The 7,211-nt window shown below is 39.3% G+C and overlaps 1 protein-coding gene and 1 pseudogene across 1 annotated transcript in view; one reads left to right on the top strand and one right to left on the bottom strand.

Annotated features, from left to right (window-relative positions):
* ARHGEF9 (Cdc42 guanine nucleotide exchange factor (GEF) 9) overlaps positions 1-7,211 on the top strand; it is a 693,374-nt gene that overhangs the window by 220,951 nt on the left and 465,212 nt on the right. The gene's annotated exons all lie outside the window — the stretch shown is intronic.
* On the bottom strand, positions 718-1,963 carry LOC102864178 (annotated as a pseudogene).

Raw genomic sequence — 7,211 nt, 5'->3', positions numbered from 1 at the left:
CCACGAAGTCTACTTTACTATGCAGCTCTTATTCTGGACTCTTGTCATTCAAATAATACCTAATCATATATTCCTTTTAACCAGTTCTATTCCTCATCCATTTCAATGCAGTGTATATTATTTATCCCTTTTCTTAGATTCCCCTGAACCCTCATGTCAGTCCTGTTTTATAACAGTGGCATTATGCAGTATTTGTCCTTCTGTGAATGAGATATTTCACTCAGCATAATGTCCTCCAGAGTCACCCATTTTGTATAATATTTCATTAGTTTCTTGTCTTTCAGTGCTGCATACTTTTCCATTGTGTGAATATACCACAGCTTCTCTATCCATTTGTTTGTTGATGGACACTTGTGTTGTTTCCATCTCTTTGCCATTGTGACTGATGTAACAATAAACATGAGTGTTCATTTATCTGTTTGGGTGGCAGTTCAGATGATTTTTTTTAAACAAAAAGGTATACTTAATGCAATAAAAACATTAATCGGATGATAACTATATCCACGATCGGCTTTAAAAGGTCAAGATTTTTTTTTTCTCCCTTTCTTTGCAGAAAGAATGGTTTTTCTCAAAGTACAGAGTACAACAAAATTTAATTTCTGAACATACAGGTGAAACAGTCTTGGTTCTCTCTGCTCATGGCTAACAGTCACCACTGGGTTCAGTGATAGTTTCTTTAACTCAGGAAGGATGCTAGTTTCAAGAGTAGCCATCCAGCTACAAACCATACAGTTTGTTTCCTGAATCATCTTCTTGTGATCCCATACTCTTTTGCACGAACTGGGGATTAACTGTAATCTCTTGATCCATGTCTTTCAGCTGCTCATCAAGCTCTATACATTTCAGCATCTCCTGATCAATGTTACGAAGCATGGCTGGGTTATTCTATTTTTCTGGGTTATCATGAAAACTAACAATACCATCCTTTTTGGTTAATACTTGCAAAAATGTCACCATCTTCAATTACATGTAGAACATATTTTTCTGCCTCTTGAGGTCCAGATAATTGCATATGACTTGCCATATCTTGTAATGACAATGTAAGAAATGTCTTTGTCAGCCTTTGAATGTTCTTCTTATAGAGAGATGACAAGCACTGCTTCACCAACCCCATGTTGTTGTCGTGAGTAAAAGTTTCACTGTGCTTGTTCACCAGGTTTCGGAGCTCTGAAGGATTATCAGTTGAATAAACTTGTGCTAATTCATGGTATGCATTGTTAAGGGGCTTAATCAATTAACCCACAATGTGAGACATTTATTTTGGTAGCTGCTGTACTTTGCCAAGTAATATCAAAGAAACTAGGATATACTTTTTATATTGTTCCAATGTGATATGACTGACTGCCATTGCAGGAGTAGTTATAGCCTGTTCATAAAAGTAGAGTGCTCATCACTCAAAGTTCTTCAGCCCAGTATAGATCATATCTCCGTAATAGTAGTAACATAAAAAGTGCTTTGCATCTTGGCCCCGTTTTCCTTGCAGATATCCACTATGTCCACATCAAGACATGGAAGAGCAGGCTTAAAGCATTTTGTCGGCAAAAAAAGCTGGAAGAGATCGGCATGTATTCATCTGTATCTTGTCTATGGCTTGTTTAAGGATGCCAGTTCCTCGCAGGGGCTGTTTTCTTTCCACAAGTGCATTTATTAACTGGTGGCAAAGTCCAGCAAAAGTGTCTGTTGCATATCGAATGTGCTCCCCATTACAAGTACTGATGAAAAGCTGAACTTGTGATAACAATGTTTCAAAGTCTGGAACATTGGGCGTAGAAAACTTCACAAACAAAACAGCTAGGACTCCCATGTAATGTTCTTGTACATCCAGAGCCCCAAGGACAGTGTCCAAATGGGATAAGTTCTTTGCATGGAGTTCCCAACTCTTGTTGATCAGTTCACAAAGCTGAGTCATTTGTCCGTGAGCAGAGAGCTGCCGGTCACTGCTCCCGAACTGCTCCAGGGCGGACGCCAAGTTTCACCTGGGGTAGCCCAAGCAGTGGAGGCAGCTCAGCAGGAGAACACGGCCAGTCGCGAGGAGGGGCGGTGCCAGTTCACCCAAAAGCAGATTGGTTTTTTTTAAGGCATATTCCCAGTAGTGGAATTACTGGGTCAGATGGTATTTCTATTTCCAACTTTTTTACAAAGTGCCATACTGCCTTCCAGAGTGGTTGCACCATTTTACACTTGTTTCTACCACCAGTGAATAAAGGTTCCAGTTTCTCCACAACCTCACCACCATTTGTTGTTTTCTGCTTTGTTCAATTTTACTAATGCTACTGGAATGAGATGATATCTCATAGTTATACAAATACCTTTTTAAAAACACAAATGGTGAGTTTACACATGAATCCCACCAGAAGGGCTGCATAGGAATAAAATTAACTACATTTGTGGAAGGAATCATTTGTGGAGGAAAAGCTCAATATCAACAGTCAAAACCAGACTGGATGCTGACTGTGGAAAATACATGAATTACTCATGTACAAGTTGAAATTGAGCCTGAAGAAAATGAAAACAAAACTATAAGAACTAAAGTATGATCTTGAGTCTATCCCACTTGAACTTAAAAATCATCTTAAAATAGGTTTGAAGCACTGAACACTAAAGATGAAAGACTAGATGAGTTGTGGGATGAGATAAAGGATAGCATACAGGAAGAGAGCAAAATGTCAGAGACCCTGAAAATATTACTAGAACTTCAAGAAGCCAAGACAAAGGGAAGAGATGTTAAACGAAAAGAAGTTTCAAAGGGCAGTTCAAGAAGACAAAGCAAAGTATTTCAATGGAATATGCAGAGAGATGGAATTAGAGAATAAAAGGGGATGAACTCGCTTGGCATTTCTCAAACTGAAAGAACTGGAAAACAAATTCAAGCCTTGAATCCTCAATACTTAGAGATATTATGGGAAAAATCTTGAATGACCTATGAATCCTCAAAAGAAGATGCAGGGAATATATAGAATCACTGTATCAAAAAGAATTGGTAGGCACTGAAATATTTCAGGAAGTACCATATGATCAAGAGCCAGTAGTAATGGTGGAAGAAGCTTAAACTTCACTGAAATCAATGGAAAAAATTGAGGCCCAAGAATCAATGTTTGAAATGACAGATGCAGCTCTGAGTGTGTCCACCAGTCTATGTTAAGAAATTTGGGAGGAGAGCTTTCTGGCTGACTGACTAAAACAGATCTATTTTTGTTCCAATTCCAAAGAAAAGTGATCCAAGAGAATGTGGAAATAATAACAGAATATCACTAATATCTCATGCTGAAAAATGACTCAGAAAGGGCTAGAACAGTATACAGGCAGAAAATTGTCAAAAATTCAAGCTGGACTTAGACGAGGCCCTGACATCAGGATATCATTGCTAATGTGAGTTGGATTCTCCCTGAAAGGAAAGAATACCAGAAGAGTGTCATTATTGACTATTTAAAACCATTTAACTATGCAGATGATAACAAATTATAGCTAACATTCAGACAAATAGGAATCCTAGAACATTTAATTGTCCCTGTGTGAAACCTATACCTAGACGAAGATGCAATTGTGTGAACGGAGCAAAGGAAAAAAGCAACGGTTTAAAATTAAGCAAAGATGTGGATCGGGGTTGTGTCCTTTCTCTATACCTATCAATCTGTATACTGAGCAAATTATTAAAGAACCTGAACTCTGTGAAGAAGAGTGTCACATCAATATTGAAAAAAGACCCATCTATAACCGTCATTATGCTTATGACACAAACTTGCTTGCTGAAAGACTTGCTTGCTGAAAGTGAAGAGGTCTTGTAGTGCTTACAGCAGCATCTCAAATATTGTTGTAGTTATGTGCCTTTGAGTTGCTTTTGACTCATAGCGACCTAGTGTACAACAGCCCTAAGCCCTACTCTATCCTGTGCCAATCTCACTGGCACCTACACACCCACCCCAATTACCCCAGTCACTGAAACAATCCACCTCATAGAGGGTCTTCCCCTCCTGCGCTGTCCTTCCATCGTCCCAAGCATGACATCCCTCTCCAAGGACCAGTCCCTCCTTGCAACATGTCCAAAGTATGTCAGATAAAGCCTCAGAATCCTTGCCTCCAAGGAGTAGCCAAGTTTAACCCTCTCCAAGATGAACCTGTTCATTTTCTTAGCAGTCCATGGTACATTCAATACTCTTCTCCAGCACCACAGCTCAAAGGCATTAATTCTTCTTCTGTCCTCCCTAGTCATTGTCCAATTCTCTGATGCATAACAAGTGATTGCAAAGACCATGGCCTGTATCAGACGCACCTTAGTCTCTAAAGACACACCATTGCTCTTGAGTACTTTAGAGAGGTCCCTAACAGCAGACTTTCCCATTGCAATACGTTTTTTTATTTCCTGGCTTCTGGTGCCAAGAGTGTTGACCGTGGAGCCGAGCCAACTGAAACTGAACAATCTCAATCTCTTCGCCATCTATCCTGATGCTGCCAATTGGTCCGGTGGTGAAAATCTTTGTCTTCTTGACATTGAGCCTCAGTCCATACTGAAGGCTGCAGTCCTTGACACTCTGCAGTAAGTGCATGAGGTCCTCCTCAGTTTCAGCAAGCAGGATTGTGTCATCTGCATAATGCGGACTGTTAATAGATCTTCCACCAATTCTGATGCCACAATTCTTCTCATAGAGCCCAGCCTCTCAGATAATCTGCTCTGCATACAGGCTGAAAAGGTATGGAGACAGGACACATCCCTGGTGTAGACCCTTCCCAATTTTGAACCATGCAGTGTTTCCCTGCTCTGTTCTGACGACTGCTTCTTGGTTCAAGTATAAGTTTCGCATTAGCATGATCAAGTGTTCTGGGATTCCCATTCTCAGAGTCAGCCACAGTTTCTTATGATCCACACAGTCAAACGCCTTTGCATAATCAATGAAACACAGATAGACATTCCTCTGGTATTCCCTGCTTTCAGCTAAGATCCATCTAACATTACCTACAATATCCCTAGTACCATGACCCCTTCTAAATCCAGCATGCACTTCTGACAGTTCTCTGCTGATGTATGTCTTCTTGATCTATTGTACCTTTAATCATTCTTTATTGTGTTTTACACAGTATTATTCACTCCTATTGTTTTTCATATAATCATTCTCATGCATTGTTTTCTAAAATTGATCACCATTGAGCCTTGACCATTACACCCTGTCTTTTTGCCTAAAGCTTTCCTCTTTCCTTCCTCCCTCCACCCAGCAAACTGTGCAACTTTATGGTTTTGCTCCTACCTAAACTCACTACTCCACTCCTGCCTTTCCCCTTCCCATTGAGTTCTCACACATTTTAATAGTTATCCTTCTATTTTTAAAATTGTTTTATTACAATTAATTTTAATGAAAATTTACAGAGACTTTGGATTTCCATTTACTCATTGTTGAACTTTTCTCCCTGCCCACCCTTTCCCGCGCCCCCCCCTCCGCCCCCAGTACACTCTTCTCTTTCAAAAGTAAAGGAAAAATTCTCTCATTGCTTTACAATCACTCGTTCCAGGTCCACTCCAATATGAAGCCATCGTTCTGGACTCCTGTCATGACAATAATACCTAATCGCATATCCTTTGTAAACAGTTTTCTCCCTCATCTGTTTCAATGCAGTATACATTATTTATCCCATCTTTCTCAGTCTCCTCCCAACCCAGCTGTCAGTCCTGTTTTACAACAGTGGCACTATGCAGTATTTGTCCTTTTGTGACTGAGATATTTCACTCTGTATAATGTCCTCCACATTCACCCATTTTGAATAATATTGCATGAGTTCCTTGCTTCTCTATACATTCGTTTATTGATGGGCACTTAGGTTTTTTCCAACTCCTTGCTATTGTGAACAAAGCTGCGATAAACATGGGTGTGCATATATCTCCATATCTCCTTGGGTGGCAGTTATGGTCTCTTTCAGGTATAATCCCAGTAGTGGAATTGCTGGGTCAAATACTACCTCTATTTGCAACTTTTTGAGACAGCATGACACCGCCTTCCACAGTAGTTGCACCATTTTACACTTCCACCAGCAGGGAATAAGGGTTCCAGTTTCTCCACAACCTGGCCGGCATTCATTGCTTGCTGTTCTGTTAAATTATGCTATTCTTACTGGGGTGAGATGATATTTCATAGTTGTTTTTATTTGCATCTCTCTTATAGCTAGCATTTTGAACATTTCTTCATGTGCTTGTTGGCCTTCTGAATGTCTTCTTTGGTGAAGCATCTGTTCATATCCTGTGCCCATTTGTCAATTGGGTTGTTTACCTTTATCTTGTTGTGGTGCTCAAGTATTCTATAAATTCTAGATATAAGTTCTTTATCTGACATGTCATTACCAAATACTTTTTCCAAGTCTGTGGCTTCCATTTTTACCCTGTTAGAGAAGTTTTTGGATGTGCATAGGAATTTTATTCTTAGAAGGTCCCATTCATCTATTTTGTCTTCTCCTGGTTGTAGATTTTTCAGGATACATGGAAGACTGTTTATGTTGTGGATTAGGACTTCTAGATATCTTACAAGCTTTTCTTTAATGAAGTTTATATTCCTTGGTTTTAGTCCTAGGTCCATAATCCACCTACAGTTGGTTTTTGTATATGGAGTGAGGTGTGTATCTTGCTTGAGTCTTTTGCAGATACTTTTCCAATTTTGCCAACACCATTTGTTAAAAAGGCTGTCATTTTGCCACTTAACTGATTTCATCTCCTTGTCAAAAATCAGTTGATCATAGGGAGATGGGCTGATTTCTGGATTCTCAATTCTATTCCACTGATCTATGTATCTGTCATTGTACCAGAACCATGCTGTCTTTACCACTATGGCAGTGTAGTGGGATTTGAAATCAGGGAGTGAGATGCCTCCTACCTTGTTTCTCTCTCTCTCTCTCTCTTGTTTTGTTTGTTTGTTTCTCTTTTTAAGGAGGGCTTTGCTTATTCAAGGCTTCTTTCCATTCCAAATGAAACTGGAGATTGCCTTTTCCATCTCGTTGAAAATGGTATTGACATTTGCATTGGAATTTCATTGAATGTGTAAATTCCCTTTGGTAATATTGCCATTTTCACAATATTGAGTCTTCCTATCCATGAGCAAGAGATATTCTTCCACTTCTCAAGGTCTCTTTTTGTTTCTTGTAGTAATGTTTTGCAATTTTCTTTGAATTTGTGCTTCTGGTTAGATTTAATCCCAAGTATTTAATCTTGTGATTAGCTCTAGAAAAGGGTATTG

This window comes from Elephantulus edwardii, unplaced genomic scaffold (genome assembly GCF_000299155.1).
Source record: "Elephantulus edwardii isolate Elephantulus edwardi_28Jun2011 unplaced genomic scaffold, EleEdw1.0 scaffold00349, whole genome shotgun sequence".
NCBI lineage: Eukaryota > Metazoa > Chordata > Mammalia > Macroscelidea > Macroscelididae > Elephantulus > Elephantulus edwardii.
Note: the sequence above shows the minus strand (reverse complement) of the source record. Positions and strands in the feature narration are given on the sequence as shown.